Below are 20,684 nucleotides of genomic sequence, written 5' to 3'. Positions count from 1 at the left end.
TAAAGTCTTTGAGGGCAGTGCATAGAAAAGGTGATGGAGTGGTTTGGGGAGCCATCCATGGTATGGGTTCTCCTAAATGATGTACTTTGTCAGCAAATAGGTGGCAATTGGTGTAGGGATAGTATGCATAATTGATATTGTTCCCAAGGTGGTGGATTTGTGCCTGGGAGCCAGGTATATCAATGAGAAGTGCAGATCTCTGGTTGATTGGGTGAAAGAGGTAATGCCTTCGAGGACCTGCAACCTGACTGAAGTAACGGTAGGATATTGTAAAGTGGTAATGCTGTAATGTTAAAATGTTATTGTGATGACAATGTGTTAGAATGTTTTATTAAATATTTTGTAAGAAATGGCCATTTGCATCATACCCGCAGATATCATTATTGGGTTTAGAAATAAAAGGAGGTGTTGCATGCAAAGGGCTCTGACCTGCCACAGTCAAGCATCTGCCAGTTGGTGGCCAATTAAGATAGCCAAAGACAAGGGTCTGATTTATTCCCAAGGCTGGAGAGGATACATTTTTATCAGTGAAGCTGGGTGATCCAGCAAACCTGGAATGGATCTAGTCCAGGATTCAAAACATTTTTTTAGCAAATAGCAAATGTCTTTGAAATAAATTTATTCCAGGTTTGCTGGATCAACCAGCTTCACTGATGAAAGTGTATTCTCTCCAGCCTTGGAATCAGGCCCATTGTTTCAGAAAGAAACTGGAAAGAAGATGTCATCACCATCAAGGCTTTTTACAAATGTCTCTTGCTACACTGGAGGTAAGTATTTGCTTACTTCTTCCTACAGTTAAAAAAGAATCCTGAAAACTTAAGAAAATGAGCGTACCATTCAACAGAAAGAAAAACACTTAAAACATTTTCGTGTAGCAATATTTGGGAACAGCTGCTGTGTTAGTACAATAGCTAAAGTGTAAGAATAGAAGGAACTGGCCCTTCCTGGAGGCAGCGAGATGACATCGTTCCTGCAAAAATGTACTCAGAAACTATAATGTGTTTTATAAGGGAAAAACAATTACTGTGATTGAAGCGACAAAAAGTAGAGGGTTTTTTTTTCTTTACTAAATCACAGCGTGAGCTTCTCAAAAATGTCAACATGTTTACAGCAACATTTTCCTACGGTGCACACTGATACTGTAGGCATCCTTCAGTTTTTATTTGGTACTTTGATAGAATACAAATCATGCTGTATCTGTAACGGTTTTGCAGTATTTTACGGACCACAATAAAAGCTGAGCTCCAGGTAGTTATAAAAGACACAAATTTATGTAGCACTTTGTTCATTAATTTGTCATTAAATGTATTTGTTTTTTAAATGCAATTAGTGTAAGTTCCTGTATTTGGCATGGTATCAGCCTCCTGCAGTCTCGGCACGGAAGAACAAACACAGCACACTTTTAAACTAACCAGGAAAAAAGTTACACTGCTACAATTTGTGTTAAAAACAGAGGTTTTAGTTGCTTACATTCGTAACTGTGTGTGAAAGACACACTGGCCAAGCCCCTTGTGTGAAGTGTGGTACTTTAAGCCCGGTACAGATGTCTGATTTCAGATGATGGTTTCGCACAGCACTGTTCTGTCTATAAAAGGGAGTAAAGGATGAGCACCATGCAGTGCTTCCCTACATGTACAGTCATTTACCAATAGACTATCATGGGAGAACTCGGGTGATGGATCTGGTCCAGGATTGAAAGCATTTACCATCCAATAGCAAATGATTTTTAGGAAATCCATTACATGATCACCCAGGTTTTCTCATGATAGTCCATCTATTCCAGTCTTTGAGAGCTTTTATAAACCAGACCCAATGGGTATATGTAGCTCAACTCCCATCCCGTCCAACACGTAAAGAAATGAATACATCAGAGCAGGTATGTCTGTTGGAACAGTGTATTTCATCTTAGCTATGTGGAAAGTGTGCAGGGAAAATTTTGTATTGTGTTTGCCCTCTAAATAACCCTTTTTGTGGAAATCTGGTTACATAACTAACTAAACATCCAGAATCATCTACCCTTTAAAAAAAAGAGGGTTCCATTGCTCTTTTGTGTTTTCATTCTCAGATGAATGCCTTGTGAGCCTCAAATTCATATATGAACAATGGCGGCCTGTTGGACAGCCCAGTACTATAAATTCTATGCCATGGGTGCATTCTGTATTTATAGTGTTTGTATATAACTGTAAAAGAGTATAAAGCAAAAAAATCAAACATTAGTTTGAAATTCCAATAGTTTAAATGTAAAATATGTTTTGTTTTATAAAACTGAGCCCAAAATGTGACCCTTTAAACAAAACATAGATTGATTTATCAGGACTTGCTGGCAGTAGACAGGCTTTTCTAATGCTTAGCAAAGAAAGTGAACTGCAAGACTTTAGGTACCATTTGCTTTTATGCTCTTTCACATAGAAATATATATTGGGCTTCAAAGAAGTATGCCCAAAAAATTGGACACCCCTCTAAAAATACTTAGCTAGCACAAAGCACTTGCAGTGCCCAGAAGGGTAATAGATTGGAGGGAGACTTCCTTTGGCTGTTGTTTTGGCCTTGTGCATAAAAGTATTTAAAATCAAATTTCTTAAAAATCTTAGGCATTGCATATGCATTGTTAATGATAAATATGAAAGCTACATAAACAGAAACACCTTTCAATGCCTTTCAATAAAACTATGATAAAGGTTATAAAAACACATTGAGATAAAATGAAAGAAATGCTCATGTTGCTTCTTAAATTTAATGACATTACAGCAGACATTATGACATTTTCTGGAGGTAATTTGAATTTGTGGTGGTAGTAAAATAACTGAAGGTCATATGAGTCAAGAAGTGTTGTGAGATTATGAAATGTTTATAACGTCTTTCTGAAATGCTTCTCTGGCTGTTGGGCCTAAAGCAGTATGTGGAGTTGGTGAAGGGTTTAATTGGAGATGTAACTAAATAATACAACATTTGGACGTTTTCTGAAACCATCTGTTGATCATTTAGGTAGAAGATTTGAATGTCATACTAAAAAAAAAAAGAATAAATAATACAATATATTGTTTACTATCGTGGAGCAAAAACTGTAAATACGATGCCCATTAGTAAAAATATATGGCGGTCATTAAAAAGGAACTTAGAAGTGCCTAGAACAAGTTAAGCAGAGGGTAAATGACTAGTGACCAGTATTGTCCAAATATTCCCTGCAGCTGCCAGATCTTTCCCCATTCCTCAATGTACTTGTTCTGAATTGTGCCAGCCATGTTGGTAGATGCAGGGCTTTGTTTTCTTATCTCAGAGATGGCGAAGGATGTGATCATTGGAGTAATGATATCTCCAAATTTCATGTCAAATCTCCTAAAACTAGAAGTAAGAGGCAGCAATATCTTAGGGTAGGCATGGGCAAACTACGGCCGGCGGGCCATTAGTGACCCAATAGGGATGTTTCTCCGGCCCTGGCTGGTGCCACCCAGAGCAGGGTCAGGAGAAGGACCCCGGGGGGGGGGAGGCGCACTGGCCAGAGCCGCAGAACACGTCCCCCGGTTCTGAGCCTGTGATGGGAAAGTGTCACTGCACACAACCCGCCCACTCTCCCATCGCAGGCTCAGATCTGTGATAGGAGGGTGGGCGGGGTTAAGCCATCATGACATCACATTCAGTGGTGTCAGGATGACATAACCCCACCCACTCTTCCATCGGCCCGGTCCCTGTCTTAGGGCCAGTACACACATCAAGTTTCTGTCTTAAGGCCTGTGCACACAACAGATGTTGTAATTTCCTATTGTGGAGGATGCAGCGGGGTGCCTCCTGCTTGTCCCCCCCCTTCCCCTCGCCATAGAACTGTACAGTACTCATTGGTTCTAATATCACTGGGAACTTTAATGAAAGATCATTTCCAGTGGCACTAAAATGAAAGAGTTCTGTACACACAGTGCTGTTCAGTTCTATGGAGAAGACAGTGGGGGGACCTTGCTGCATCCTCCCCCATAACAACATCAGGGTACTACTGTACACCACATAAATTATCATATAGGATAGTCAAGAACATTTGTTTTAGGTGACATTTGTCTAGTATGTGTATGTAGCTTTGGACAAAACTATAGTTCCACAGTTAAAAAATGTGAGCAGACAGGATTTTATTGCAAGGTGATACCCCTTCTTCAGTAAAACATACTTACCTGTCTGTTTGTGATCTTTTTTCCTACACTTAGTACACTGAGCTGTGCATGCCAGGTAGGATGCTGGAATATGTCAGGGATCTTGGGGCTGCTTGAACTGAATGAACTCCCACACTCATGCCAATCAAGATGGCCAAGATCTGACACCTGGAAGAAGACCAGGTGAAAATGACAGATTTTGGAAAGGTGAGAGTAATAAAAAAAATTCCAATCAGGTAGGTAAATTTATTTTATTGCAAAATGAACACCCCAAAGCCTAGGTACCCTCACACACCAGAAAATGTTCTTTTAAGAGGAATCTACCAAAAGGAACACTTTGGGGCACTGATGAGGGTCATTTAATATTTATTTTTGTTTAATATAACATTACATAATAACTTTGTAAATTCACGTCTACTTTAAACCACTGCAACCACACAAAACTATTAGGATGGTAAAATGGGTGGTTGTAAATCCTATTTAAATTAAAATGGAAAATATCACTAACAATACTACATGGAGTATGAATCTTTATCACTGCAAATTTTATGGTAAACTATACCATGTCCCTGGCCAGACAAGTCAGCATTACAATATAATCTGCAACTCTCATGCCCTTACTATTGTTGCATATATATAGTATGTGATAGAAGGGATGTAGGGGCTGCAGATTTTGATATAATGTTAGAAGATAATTCTTTCCAGACAGAAAATGTAGTATGCATTTTTCTACATTTTGTCTAGAAAAAAAATGATGTAGGTTTTGGTTTTAGTGCGATAGCAGGATTTATTTGACATTACGAGACAAAAATTAGGAGGTTCAAAGCTTTATACTTTCTAAACTTGAAAAAGTTGAAACATTGTCTTGAACTGCAAGACTTTAAGTTCTCATTAGGAGTCTCTTTATTGTCATTTTATCACCTTGACACACAGAATTGAGAACTGCTGAAGTGTGATTATTGATCATTAAATTATGGCTGGTCCAGGAGGCACAATATAGTCATAGAAAAGTGATGTCATCATTCCCACACAGGAAGTTCTCTGTGGCAACTTTTCTTGCCGGGAAATTGCCTGCTTTGTAATAAGGCTCTTCGATCCCCATCCAATTCTCCATTTTTTTTTGTTGCCATTTTTAGCCTTGTTACTTGCAGCTGTCAACAAATGATAAGAGATAACAAAGGATGGGACAGGGAAGGATCATATTGTTTTGTCCTGTGATGTCCTCTACTCCTTATACAAAAAAAGGAGTATGATTACATGCTAAGAGGGAGGTATTGGAAATCTATGACCTCTAAGCTGTTCAGCCAAAAGTGGTAAAGCCGAGAGGTCATAACGAATCTGGGTGCCTGCACAGCAGCCTGGATAGAAACCTTTTGGAAAATCCACATACTGATTCATTTTTGCAAGAAGGAAAGTAATTTTTATCTTGCGGAGTTTGCATTTATAAGAAATAAATTTACCTTTAAATAAATGTATTATTTGCCTTCCATTAAGTTTTTACACAACTGGAATCCCTACACTTTTTATTATTTATTATTCATACAGTCCGGGTTGTGCTTGTATGGCAATTACTGTGTTGGTACAAATTAAAAATGAGGATGCTTTAAACAATAATGCAATGAGAAATTTTTATTTATGTCAATTAACAAACTACAAAATGCACTGACATAAAAAACATAAAACTAAAATCGATATTTGGTGTAGCTGTACAATGATGCCAACCCTAGAACCAGTCAAACATTTTTTCTTTAGCAAAAAGAATATTAAGTTCTTGGAGAGCTGGTATGGCCCCCATTGAGGCCTGATCTCAATATCATTGAGTCTGTTTGAGATCACATGAAAAGACAGAAACAACTAAAAGAGCATAAATCCAAAGAAGAACAATGACCAATCCTTATAGATGACTGTTACAACCTACCTGTCTAACTGGACGAATTTATTTCACCCCTATTATTACTATGATAGAGATTTTTTTTGTGTGTTAATTATATATTGCATTATTTTAAAAGTTATCACACTTCACTGCACATGTATATGATGTAATTGCTTTCTATCTTTCAGGATATAGACCCAGTCATTACCAGCATTCTTATTGTCCTAGTCACTGACCTAGGACAAAAGTGCTGCTAGGAAAACTGGAATGGAATTAGAACTTCTGCAAACATGTTCTGGGTAAGGGCTTAGTAAGTGTTAAAGCCATTGGATCAGCATGCTAGCCAGTCAGCTGACATTTTCACAAGAACAATTCAGCCTCCATAATTCTTATATTTGTGTAGGAACCCTATTGCTAAGCTCTACAAATCTAGTTTATACAAGAAATTCTCTGACCAATGTATTGTCTGTCAGATTTTTATATGTCTGGAGATATTTCTATCTTACTGAGTGATTGCTTTTTCCTAATACCAGGAAAGTTTTTCCATATATAGGTTTGGAATCAGGGGGAAGGATGTCTGTCCTTCTAGCCAATTGTTGGTAATGGTGCCTATTAAGGTAGGCCTTCACCAAGAGACAAATATCTGGACATTTCCAGACTGAGGGGGAAAGTTATGAGTTTGTGAGCAAGAGAAGACTTTGTAGCCTAGTCTAGCCTGGGCCTGGGGCATAGTCAGTCGTAGGACTGAGGTTTACCCGGGGGCTTGAACAGGGTCAAGAAGGCCCATCTGATGATGTAAAGGAAAGGATTCTGCAATTGTGCTTCTACCATGGGGCAGTCAGGAGTTGGGGTAAGTAATGACCTGCCATGGTTGGTGAGACAGGAAATCTGTGGAGGTGTACCAAAGATTAGCACAGTCCCTGGGAAAAAAAATTGCAGGGTAATTGGAGTGAACTTGTATTCATGTGAGATCTTTATCACCCAATATGACCGGTCAGGCACTGTCAGAAGAATCTGACATTTATCGCCCAATGTCGTTCATGAATCTATCCTGATGGATCAAAAAAATAACTGACAGAGAACGACAGCTGTACAAATCAATATAGAAGAGCACAGCAGGGTTCTACTCGCTCATTCTCACTTCTCCCTTCTCTACAGAATGGTGCTTTGTGTACAGTGACCTTTACTTCAACTGTCACATTTTTGTTGTTGTTTCCAGTGATGAAAATTTCAAGGAATCTTAAGCCCCATATAGTCTTCAGATAATTGTCACTTTTGTGATCCTTTCCAGTGGCAGAACGAGCACTGTGCACACTGCACCATTCTGTTCAATGGAGAGGTTGAATAATCAGCACCCTGCTGAGCTCTGCTCCATGGAAGTGTACAGAGGTTATTGATAAATGACACCAAGGGACTGCAGTACACATGGCAGAATGTTCGTCTATGGTGTGTGGAGTCTATGGTGTGTGGAGTCATCTGATGTGTGTACAAAACTTTACCTCTCTATATCTCCTCCTGTTAACCACAACCCTCTTACCTCCGGTCTCTACAGTTTAATAAACTGTAAAAATAAATAATATGGACTAAGCTTGTGTGTACTTATTGCCCCACCAGAAGAAGGAACCCACAAAAATTCAGTAATTCCTGCAGGAATGAGTGCTGCACCTACATGAATACTGAATTATAAAATCTAACTAGCTGTTATAAATGATTCTACTTTATACATCGCCAATGCTCTATGCACTGGAAAAAAAAAACAGGAAAACAGAACTAAGGAAACTGTAGGCAGGACAGAGTCTAATATTATGGGGAAATTACAATAGCTTGCAAAGGAAATTGTTTAAAAGCAAGATATAAGTTCACAATGACTATTGATATACAAAGAGCTAACATTGAACAATATCTTTCTGCAGAAGAATCACTAAACAAGGAATTACTAGATAACATTTAATCAGTGAAGATGCTTCTTTCTTGAAGCTTGCGTCACATTTCCTTAACAATAAAAGACAACTAATTGTTTTCATTAGGCAGGGTGTGGTACACTGACTCAGTGCCAGCATTGTGTAATATGTAATTCATTGAAGTCTAGATAGCATTTTTTTTTCTTCTCCAACACGGATATATACCAAACCTTTTCATATACCATATTTAATTGCAACATTCATATCTCTGTTTAACAAAGAGTGTCTCTAAAGGGTATATATGAATTGCCATTTATTCCAATAAATTTAATTCTGCTGTTTATTTAGCAGAGAACAGGACCTGGTGGTTGGTGATGATATACTTGTATTATATACATTATCCAACAATAGCTTGGAAATTAGGGGCAGAATGGTTCTCGTTTTGGCCATTGAGCTCGCAATTGGTGTTGGAGATCCAGCTGGAATTGTTCCGTTTGTTACACTTACAAACTGTGGAGGACAGATTTCCAGTCTTTATATGTAATAAAATGTAATGTGTCAGTTAAAGTTACACTTTATAATACAGAAGGAACCCTGTCATTTCTTGTGACCCTTTTGTGACCAGAAGTAGAATTGTGTATATTCTGCTATATTTAGCCTGTGCATCTATGCAGAAGTTAACTTGGCAACATAACTAGACAAATCCAATAGCAATTCTGCATACTAAAACTGTATTTTTAATTTTATTTTTGTAGGCTGACCAGATTGTACCAAAATGTACTATAAAATGATTTGTTTACAATTTTTATGTATTTACATTTACATATTTTACAAATTATTATTATTACTCAGTTTTTATATAGCACTGATATATTATGCAGCGCTGAAGTCCATAGTCTTGTCACTAGCTGTCTCTCAAAGTAGCTCACAATCTAATGTCCCTATCATAGTGAAATGTTAATTTTTTGGGGGGTAGCCAATTAAACTAACTGCATATTTTTGGAATGTAGTGCGTAGTTTACACATAGCATGAGTGCCATACATAGTCGTCAGAAATGCTGTGGTAATGGTCCATATGTGATTCTGGGTCAGAATGAAAGAACAGAAATAGGAATGGAAAGCGTTTGGTATGAGATGGTAATGCTGTGCTTGCAAATTGTAAGATGGTGCTTGACGTCTATCACCCAGAAAATAAGAACGTCTTTAGCTGACTTACTGCAGATTCAATATGGTGGTTTGATGGAAAGTGTAGGAAAAAAGAGTTGTTGTTAAAACCAGTAAGGTCCACTCTATAAATAGGGCTGAAAGGCAGATTTTTTTTTCTAGACAGAACTGACTGTCTTGAAGAGCTTTTTCTCTTACTCTTTTTTACTCTTTACTCACTCTGCAGCGTAGAATAAGCAATGCATGTCCAGCTCATTGTCGGCATGGTTTAGTTCCTGGACAAAGGTACATCATCCTCTCTGGCAAACAGACATGAACAAAGACTCCAATTCTAGAAGAAGACTGGGAAAAGATGTCAGCAGCAGCAACTGAGCAAAGAGGAACATCGTGGCAATTGCAGGGCTGATATGGGTGCTTTAGTAGTTAAGTCCACCATGTGTATATTTGCACATTATAGTAAAACCCTGTGCACCAGCAGTGGAGGGACATAGCATGTACCTTCTGCAATAAAGAACCTGACTGCTCCCTGTTTTTTATTTGTAAGGTTTAGTTCCACTTTAAACCATGAAAATAAAAGTACAGGGCCTGCCTACCATATGAACAAGATCTGAAAATGCTGCAGCGTGTGGTCTGGATAATTGAAACATTACCCAGATCAGCTCAAAGTGAATTATGCTTATTGGTAGGTAGGACTGGAGATAACAAAGGTTCAGCCAAGGTTAGTTTCATAAAAGTAAACATTCTGTATTAGAAAAATGAAATGCAGAATCATTTGTAATCATCTGCATTGGAATGTTTGGATTTAAACCGTTGAGATAAAATGTTACCTTTAGTGTTGGCCTGTTATTCCACAGCTGCCTACTCATCCAGAATCTTAAGGCCAACGTCCGAGGATAACACCAAACATGCCTTGTGAATACACCTAGCACATAAGAAAACAATGCCATTGGACACATACCTTAATTTTTCAGAATGATATCCCCAAAAAAAGGAAGTACTTTGGCAGTGTACAATTTTGCCACTGAATATAGCTCAGCGATTCCAAAACCCAATAAACCATCCTAAAGTGACTTCATGTAGAGCAGGTATTTGGCTGGTGGTATATTACAACTTTACAGTCCTTAAGTATGGTGACTGGAGAGCAGACTTTTTACTACTGGGGTCAATAGGAAACATGCAATTCCTTCAGTTTATTTGTTTAGTGTTTATCATTACCTATAATTTGAGTTTCAGGTACACTAACTCTTGGAAATATTGGCTGTTTCCAACCCATGTTATCTTTTAAGTTACATTTCCAACCATGCATTATAAAATTGGACATTTCTAATATATACATATGAGATAACGCCTCAAGCTAAATGTCACGTAGCAAATGTAATCACATCTGAAAGATGACTCAAATTTGTAATTACAGGTATTTCACTCTCCATAGCCCACTCATTTCCCTCTATAATAGCCCACTTTATCTTAAGGTGCCTAAAGGCTTTGAAATACATTGCAAACCTTGGAAGAGGGGAATTAACTCCATATTCCACAATGCTTCCTCTTATATCTTTTAGCTGTGACAAAAATCTAAAACACAGTTTTGTTCTTGCTGATTAGTATCAGTTCATTTTTATAAGTTTTTGCTTGCTATAAAGTACAGTTCTGCTAAAATCTTGGCAGATTCATGCATATTTACTTGAAGTCTCAGGCAAAAATAAGTATCTCGTTTTTTTCTGCTATGTTCCGGTTACATATATTCTGGTTTATATTTGGGTATATATTGTAAAAACCTAAAAAAATTAAAATGTAATATAATATTGCGGGCTACTAGTCCCTAGAATTAGGGGTTCCATTAGGGTCTAATTTTTCTTGTACATGTCCTGTCCCTGGGTTGCCTTACTCACTCCAATACTGTTTATGGGCAGTCAAATTAAGATGCTATACAAGGAGGATGAGGTTATTAGTTTACAGGTCAAAGATAAGTTTGTTTTGCATTTAAAAATGTTTTGTTTTTTATTTATCTTACTTGATAAAAATGTTCTTAGCCTGACAAATCTGCAACTATTTGTTCTTGAGTTTAGTTATCATTGTCTCTTAATGATCCTTCCAAGGGAAAGTTACATCACATTAAGAATTACATTCTCCGGCTAAATACATTGAACATACATTCAGCTCTTGCTAGCAGTTGTTATTGGTGATGGAGGGGTCCATTAATCTTTAATATGTCTGACGAGTAAAACATATCTATAATTCAACAACTGGATTGAGCTACAATGGGTGTGTGTCCAGACCCCGAGGAGTATTCAGATTAATACATCACTGCTAACACTAAATTCTCACAATTTGGGTTATATTCACTATCTGTAGTATGAACTCTTGCAGCCATTAAATAAGAAAAAAATTGCTCAGAGTGCAATAGGTTACCAGTGTATTATATTACAAATGAAGCCAACGTTTCCAGTGTATGACACAGACAATACTTGAATCCAATTAACAAGCAAAAACAACTTTCTTTGCATACAAGAAGTGAACACATTACACATCCTGTAAGGTTGGCTCTGATATCATTAGACAACAAACCAATTATTCCAAAATAACCTCACTTTACTGCTCATTTATCATACTAAACTTAATTCTGTATGGGGACCATCGATGAAGAGAAAATAAACATTGTTGCTAGGGAGTAAAAAAAGGTTTACTTGTGTGTGTGTGTTTTGCTTTAGTGTAGCAAAAATGAGATCTTTTGACATATGTTAACAAAGTCATCAGCAGTGGCAGTGCCCTATTTGGTTGTGCGACCCATTGGATTTGTGCTACCTTTATTAGTCCCAAGATATGGGGTGAAAATAAAGAGGGATCTTGTTTCAATTATGGGATGCTATTTCGGGACCATTGGCTCTCAGGGGTCTAAAATTGAGTCCAAGGTGTCCCTGATCTTTTGACATATGGTAACATATGTTGTAGGCTCCTGCTAGGAGCTAGAGTGGTCCTCTGTATACCCTGAAAACTTCAGGTCATTTGAACACATGGTTTAGGGCAGGGGTCTGCAACCTGCGGCTCTTCAGCCTCTATGTTGTGGCTCCCTTCGGCTGCCGTGGGGAGATCTCTGATGGGGGATCCCCTTCCTCCCAAGACACTGCGGAGGAGGGGGATTCCCTATCCGGTGTTCTAATGAAAAAAATCTACCAGTGAAATAAATCTACCACGGGGCGTGTACAAGTGTACAATGACATCCCCCTCCTTTGAACCCCAATTCCTCTGGAATGGGGAGATGTACAAAACCAAAAATGTAGGTGCAAGTGGGGGACACCTGTGACTAACACCCCCTAAAATTTAATTGTTAGGCTATCATCAGAACATAAAGAACTCTGCCCATCAAAAAAATCTACCGTTACATATTGCTGGAGGCACCTGAACCCCAATTTCTCTGGAACAGGAAGGGGGTACAGGTGAACAAAATTAGAGGTGCAAGTGGGGGACACCTGTGGCTAACACCTCCTAAAAACTCCACCCATCAAAAAACCCCTACCCTGTTACACATTGTTGGAGGCTTCTAGCACCTAAACCCCAATTTATCTGGAAACAGGGGTACAGGTGAAAAAAATTTGAGGTGCAAGTACAGGACACCTGTGGCTAACACCTCCTAAATATTCATTAAAACTCTGCCTATCAAAAAAATCTACCCTGTTACACATTGCTGGAAGCATCTAGCATCTGAACCCCAATTTCTCTGGAACGGGGGGGAGGCGGTACAGGTGACCAAAATAGAGGTGCAAGTGGGGGACACTTATGGCTAACACCACCTACAATACTATCGCTAAGGCATCATCAGAAAATAAAGAACTCTGCCCATCAAAATAATCTACCCTGTTACACATTGCTGGAAGCATCTAGCATCTGAACCCCAATTTCTCTGGAACGGGGGGGAGGCGGTACAGGTGACCAAAATAGAGGTGCAAGTGGGGGACACTTATGGCTAACACCACCTACAATACTATCGCTAAGGCATCGTCAGAAAATAAAGAACTCTGCCCATCAAAATAATCTACCCTGTTACACATTGCTGGAGGCTTCTAGCACCTGAACCCCAATTACTCAAGATTGGGGGGTACAGGTGAACAAAATGAAAGCTGCAAATGAGGGACACCTGTGGCTAACACCCCTTAAAATTTCATCGCTAAGGCATCGTCAGAACATAAAGAACTCTGCCCATCAAAAAATCTAGCCTCCAGCTTCTAATGTAACAGGATGATACGTTAGAAGCTGGAGGCTTCTAGGGGCATAGTTCAGTGTTTAATTTATTTCAAAGTAGGCCTACACATGCACACTTGTTGTAACAGGTAAAATTAAAAAAATATTAAAACTTTTAAAAGTTTATAAACTGTGTTATGTTTTGCGGCTCCAGACTATTTTTCTTTAGAGGAAGAGGAGGCAAAATGGCTCTTTTGATAGTAAAGGTTGCTGACCCCTGGTTTAGGGGATATAAGGGATGCAATAGAGGGAGAAGCATGATAAGGCGAGCAGACAGCTGTCACATTGTGCTACCAGTGAGGTCACTGCAGATCTCACCAACAAGGGCAGTACACATCCGATGAATAGAATGATTAGAAGCAGCTAACCGATGACCTCACTACACATGTCCATCATGAAGAGTAGCACAAATACGATGGGTAGCATGAGCAGACATGGCTGATTGATGAAGTCACTGCATCTGCCCACCGTAAAGGATATCCAACAAGCAGCACAATCAGATACGAGACCAGATTGCTTATGCTGATGAGCATGGTAGTAGTTACCAGTGAATAATTTCATCCAACATGTGGACTTTCGGTGCTACTGTCCATTGGCGTAACAGAGGGAGAGAGAGTATACATAAAATGTAGTAGCATTCCTATGACATTTTATGTGCTGTCAAAGTTGGCCTCCAAAATTGGGTCTTCTGAAAGGATTATGTAGGTTTAAGTCCAGCTTCACATAATCCAATATATGCCACTAGTAGAAGCTCAGGTCTTCAACTGATTTTCCCATAAACAAATCCTGTCTTGCTGTCTTTGAGGAGTTAAACAGCAAGTACTATTTACGCAATCAAAAAAAAAATGTATATCACGTACCCTGATTGCAGGAGTTACAGGCAGGCAGATTACAGGCCACATTTCAACATATTCTCATCAAGCTAATGTGCTTCATATAATGTCACTTCAAATTATTCTTTCGCATTATGTAAACTCATCATGCTCTTGTACACAACATTATCGAAAAAAAATCACTAGGTACTATAAACAAACTGCCTCATTATACCATTTTTGGGGCACATAAATAAAAAAGGATGGTCAAAGGCTATGGGCCACAGGTGGGCACTGTAGATCCAACCGCCAAAAAATATTTCACTGGTGCATCAGGCAAATCAATAACACTGGGGAACAATATAGAACAAATTTTTCTTGACTTCAATATTAAGGCTTATTTACACTAAAACAGGTATGCTGATTTTCCTAAAGGGCAGTTAGTTTTCTTCTATCACATCAGTTTTTTTTCTCTACCGATTATATTATTGTGATAGCTGTAGCGTGGGTTTGTTTAGGCTTTTCATTTACAGGCAAGACAGTGTGGTCAGAGGTTGTGCACCGCTCTACATAGTGAATAGGCAAAATTTATTTTTCTACTTACACACATATCCCTTTCTTTCAGATCATGTCTGGCTCTGGTGTTCTCATCGTAAGTGCCTAAACAACCCTGATTCATTTTGGTATATCTGTGGCAAATTCACCGTTCCCATTCAAAGTTACACTACCCTCTCTTGAAGAACATGATTGAGGTGATGAACTAGGTGACAACAATGATAAAGAGTTTGAAATTGAAGAGGACTCTGTTCGTAAGGGATTTGATCAGCATGAGTTGAGTGATTGGGCACGTGATTTGGGACTATCGAAGAAGGATTCAGAACTCCTAGTATCAAGACTGTGTGAGAAAAACTTACTTGAAAAAGGAACAAAGGTATCGTACTTTCAAACCAGAGAAATTGCATTTCTGCAGTACTTTAGAACTGACAGTGGCTTTGTGTATTGCCATAACATACCTGGTTTAATGGAGGAATTGGGAACTTCAATCTATAACTCAACTGAATGGCAACTATCCATCGAAAGCTCAAAGAGGAGCTTAAAGTGTGTCCTCCTTCACAATGGCAATATGTTTGGGTCAGTCCCAATTGGCCATTCAGTTTCTTTTTGTGAAGAATATGCAGACATAAAGCGTCATTGAGTTGTTGCAATATCACCAACACAATTGGGTCATCTGTGTTGACCTTAAAATGGTATGCTTCCTTCTTGATCAGCAACGCGGATACACCAAGTATCCCTGTTATCTGTGCATGTGAAACAGCAGAGCTTGTGAGAGGCATTGGGTGGAAAGGAATTGGCCTCCAAGATCTGCCCCAAAACCAGGTGATCCAAACATTCTACATGAGCCACTTGTTGATAGAAAGAATATTATATTTCCGCCTCTGCACATGAAACTGGGTCTGATGAAGCAATTCATTAAAGCTTTGCCAACTGAAGGAGACTGTTTCAAGTACCACATTTTGGGATTTCCTAGCCTGTCATTTGAAAAAAAAAAAAAAGTCCGGTGTTTTTGATGATCCACAGGTTCAGCAGCTCATCAAAGATGAACATTTCATCGGGACAATGTCAGAAGTAGAAAAGGGTGCTTGGTTATCATTTAAAGCCACTGTCAATAACTTTCTTGGAAACACACAAGCAAATAATTACACAGTAATTGTCAAGAAACTCTTGGAGAGCTACAAAATGCTTGGTTGCAATATGAGCATCAAGGTGCATTTTCTGCATAGCCATCTTTCTAACTTCTTTCTAACTTGAAGGTCATGGAAGGATGGTATCAGGGTAGATGGAACGTACATATGATGGCTGACTATTGTTGGAGCATCCGGCGGGATTGTCCTAACACTGAACACTCCAGGAAAAGCTATAAGCATAAATGTTTACCTTAACTGCTAACCTGATTAATTTTCAAATGTTTTTTTACTGTAAGAAAAATGTCATAGAGTAACAATATTTCCTTTGTATAAGCAAAAGAAAATAAATAATTCAAGTTATTATTTCATTATTTTTTCATTGTATGTAAAATTTGTATTTTTTTTTACAAAAATGGAGGGACCCTGTATTGTAAAAACTGCGGTCATTTCTGGATTCACCACCCAAAAATTAGTAAAAAACAAGTGTAAGATCTAACTCAACAAAAAATGCATTCCCCAGTGTAATATATTTGTATTCCTGGCCTCTTACTGCATTCAGCTAATTGTTTTGCATGATTCACCCATGCGAGGGAACAATAATCTATATTCACCTTTTAAAGCCTAGCAGCCAACGCTATTGTCACTCTTACTTGCATCACATTTCCTAAACAAAGATTTTCTTGGCTGGATCACTAGGTTTTCTTTTAATAAATGCCTCAGAAAAACAAAAAAAAAATTGAAAGCAGCTTTTAGACTTACATTAACATGTCAAAGTTTAGATAAGATTTTAGTGATTTTTTTTTTTTTTTATATCCACTTTAAGTAATTGGTGTAAGAGGTGCTTAATACCGCAGAAATGAACCACAGCAATTGTCTGTGTGACAGGTGCACTTTAGGAACTATTGTTAACTAAAATCTTTCAGGAAATATCTGTTAGCAGCCCCAAGTGTAAACACACTCATTACTTGGCCTTGTCATGTTTAGTTTTAGGTCATTTTTTACTATGTTACAGTTTTTGTGGATTTTTTATGTTAGGCCCGGTATAACGGAACTATAAACTGGCAGTAAAAAGTATTGTTATGACACATTCCTAAATATTCTATTCCTGTATTGTCTACAGCCAAAATTTTGACAGTCTTTTCAATGTTATACAGATTTTTACTTATCTAAACACTCAAAGCTGAAGTTGAATTTGCTTACATTTTACCTTTCCTATTCCTGCTTCTCTCATTGTAAACCTATTCATAAAAAAAAACTCTGTTTTCATTGCTTACCTTAACAGAGACCCGGTGATATCATCACCAAAGGGGCTGTTTGAAGGTATGAACAGGCTGTTTGCCAGAAAAATGACATTTATTACATACAAATACCAGTGGGGAACCTCATAGGCCACAATGTAGATGATTGGTGTTTGTTGGGAACTTGTTCTGCATTTTCTGATGTACATCTTTGGCCACTGACCACAAATTTTAAAAGTGATGATCATAGCTGTTCGTGGCAGGGTCTTCTCCACCTGTATCACTGTCTGTATTAGTCTGTCATTTGCAACCCCTATTTAACACACAGCGCTGCGTAATATGTTGGCGCTATATAAATCCTGTTTATTATTATTAATAATAATAATAATAATAATAGCTAGACAACATGCCAATCAGCTACTTCATTGACATGAATAAGCCTTTAGGTTTATTACCGCACAGTGGTTAATCAGCGACTTTACAAGAACTTATCTCACTTTTATAATTCTGACATTATTAAAAATAAAAAAAAAGTGTTATCTAATCATCAATTCTTTATAATAGCCCCAAGGTCTTTGTACTTCTCTGTGAATTCTGACTAGCATTCTGAAAAAAAGCCCGCATGACCAAAAGAACTAAATGTCAAACAAGGAAGCAACACAAGATAATGCAAAGTCAAATTCAGATTTCCTGCAATAAAACATACTTACCTGCCTGATCGATGTCTTTCTCTGTCAAAAATCACAGAGCTGTGAATTAAGCTCAGTTTAGGATCCCGGAATTCCCAGAATATTTGGCCTTCCACTGCAGCCGTTGGGACTGCAGAAATCCTGCAGACCTAGGAGCAGCTTGGCCAATAAAAGAGGGTAAAAATCAAAACCAGAAAGAGAAAAAAAAAGAAGATGGCGGCACCTGAAACAAAATTCATATAGGTAAGCATATTTATAAACATTTTAAAACAGTGATTGCAAATTACAAAACAGTCAAGTGTATCACTTCCCACCATCCAACACTGTACATGCACAGCTCAGCAGTTTTTTTAGAAGAAGACAGCGATCAGGCAGGTGAGGTTTTTTTTACTGCAAGTTTTAAAACTGTTGTAATGGAGTCTGGCACCAGAGCTATATGTGTATCATCACCTGATGTGCTTCCCGTGAAAAAGCATTCTGCAGCAGTAAAGAGCCATGCTGTCAAAATTGATATCTATAAGCTATGCTATACCCATTACAAAGGTTGGCAGCATGCATTTGAAATAATTGCCAAGCTGCCATGAAATTTTCAGCACGCTTTAGAAGGCTTAAAGGCATCCAAAAGCTTGTTTAAAGGGAATGTGTAAAGGTTTTATATTTTTCTATTTTTTAGTACTAAATAAATGCATTTGTCTTTAATATTGCATATTAAGGCTATCTTTAGGCAAGTCTTTTATAATCATGCTGTATCCCAGAAATGAAGATATATTATTGCTTCGCACAGTTCAAACATCCTGTCTCTTAAAATAATTATATATACAACTAGCCAGACACAGAGGGGAAAAAGAAACACAGTTATGTGATATATGAAAAAAAGATTTCAAGCTTCTAGAGGAACTTAGGTGATGGTATGACGACAGAACTGATGCGTGTTCATCCAGCGTTGACTCCTTACATGGCAAGAAAAGCATTCCAAGGTTATGTTCACAATACCTGTCATTTCTTACTCTGGATTACTAGATGTTCTGTAATTTCATTAAGGCATAAATACTGGCAATAAATGTGCTGTATACAGACACCTTAAACTTTATCTATACCTAAAAGCAAAACTCTAATATATTACTATCTACCAGTTTTTAGAGGTGGTAGCTACATTGGTTTTTTTTCAGGCTTCTTTCATTTCCATCGGATGTTTTTTTTAGGCATGTGCTTCCTGTCCTTCCTGTGACAAGACTCCTTTGCCTTTCTGTATTAAGAGAGCAGAAACGAGATAGGACTACAGTGTATCTCCTTTCCTATAATCCATTGGAAGGGCATGATTCTGAAGTTATGCAGCATAGTGTTTGCATGTTCTCCTCGCGTTTGAGTCTGTTCCTCCGGGCACTTCAAACAAACAAAAAAAATTAATTTTAGACTGTATGAAAGCTATAGGACTATGGTAGGAATATTAGATTGTGAGCCCCTTTAAAGGGACAGTTAGTGGCATAACTACGGACTTTGTAAAGTGCTGTATAATATGTCTGTGCAATATAAATACTAGTTAATAACAATATAATTGGTAATTTTCAGTATGGGCAGAGATGACAGAGCTGGGCTTTTTTTAACCTAATACACTTCACAACAATGGTAACATACTGTATAACTTTGTAAATTCACCTGCACAACCCCCCCATCATGATTCACTTCAGGTTGAGGAAAATATGAACAGTATATTAAACCAAATTGTGCAATAAAAATTGGCAAAAACCCGTAGAGAGGATAAGAATTCCTAGGTAATAAAGCACTGCTCTGGTCAGGGTTCTTCTCCCTCCCATTCACAGACAATACCAGCCACCTGTCTTAACTATAAACTGATTTTACGTACCTACGTCTATGGTCACACAGTTTGAGCATTCTGTCTTCCTTGCTACAAAGGCCTTAGGAGGGCCCTTCTTCTGGGGTTTTTTACTGTGGTAAGTGCAGCATAAATCATTAGTACCCTCCAGCAGAAAGGGTATTGGGAACAAATGATGCCCATGAGAATATTATCTTCTTGGCTACAGAGTAGGAGGGTATTACTTTGGGCATCCACTGAGTCCACCGTAATTGGGGCAACACCAAATCACTGGTCCCCACTGGTCCCCAACTAGCTAATTACCTGGCGTTGCCCGGGTATTTATTTATTGCAATCTTTAATTATAGTCCAAAAAAAGTATGGAAAAATATAAGCAAAAGGCACACTGTTCTGAGCAAATATACCTCCGACATATACCACAGCGCTGTACAAAGATCAGCGGTGCACTCACATGAGTCTCAGTCATATGTCTAGCAAGTTTGGCTGAAATGTCTCCATGCAATTCTGAGTGATGGTGAAACATACATACATACACACATCCAAATATAGCTCTGACATATAGCAGAGCGCTGTACAAAGATGTCTGGTGCACTCACATGAGTCTCAATCATATGTATAGCAAGTGTGGTTGAAAGGTCTCCATGCGTTTCCTAATGATGGTGAAATATACATACATCTAAATATAGCTCTGACATATAGCACAGCACGGTACAAAGATCAGCGGTGCACTCACTTAGTCTCAGTCATAAGTCTAGCAAGTTTGGTAATGCGTGATGGTGATGGTGCAACATACACAAGTACATACATACATCCGATTTTATATATATGGATTTTATTAGTTATTTATAATATATGATACTGTACAGTTAAATTACAGGTTTCACTATTTTTATGCACCCTTGTGTTAACAGATTTTTTTTATTTAAAGTTTATTATTACATTTATTAAATGTATTAAATATTGGACATATTTCAGTTAATTATGCCTAAAAATTTTAGGCTTACAATGTAAAATAAATTTCCATGCAAAACAATGTACTGCTTTTGGCATAAAAATACAGACATAATTAGAACGCCAGGGAGGTTAATTCATTGCATCACCAAATATTTTTTAAAA

At 38.0% G+C, this 20,684-nt stretch overlaps 1 long non-coding RNA gene across 1 annotated transcript; it reads left to right on the top strand.

Moving 5' to 3' along the window:
- Positions 1 to 1,921: 1,921 nt before the first annotated feature.
- On the top strand, positions 1,922 to 11,872 carry LOC140329415 (uncharacterized). Its single transcript, XR_011920479.1, has 3 exons — positions 1,922 to 4,343; positions 6,198 to 6,308; positions 9,301 to 11,872. It is a non-coding gene; the product is annotated as an uncharacterized lncRNA (long non-coding RNA).
- The last annotated feature ends 8,812 nt before the right edge of the window (positions 11,873 to 20,684 follow it).

This window comes from Pyxicephalus adspersus, chromosome 4 (assembly GCF_032062135.1).
Source record: "Pyxicephalus adspersus chromosome 4, UCB_Pads_2.0, whole genome shotgun sequence".
Classification (NCBI taxonomy): domain Eukaryota; kingdom Metazoa; phylum Chordata; class Amphibia; order Anura; family Pyxicephalidae; genus Pyxicephalus; species Pyxicephalus adspersus.
Note: the sequence above shows the minus strand (reverse complement) of the source record. Positions and strands in the feature narration are given on the sequence as shown.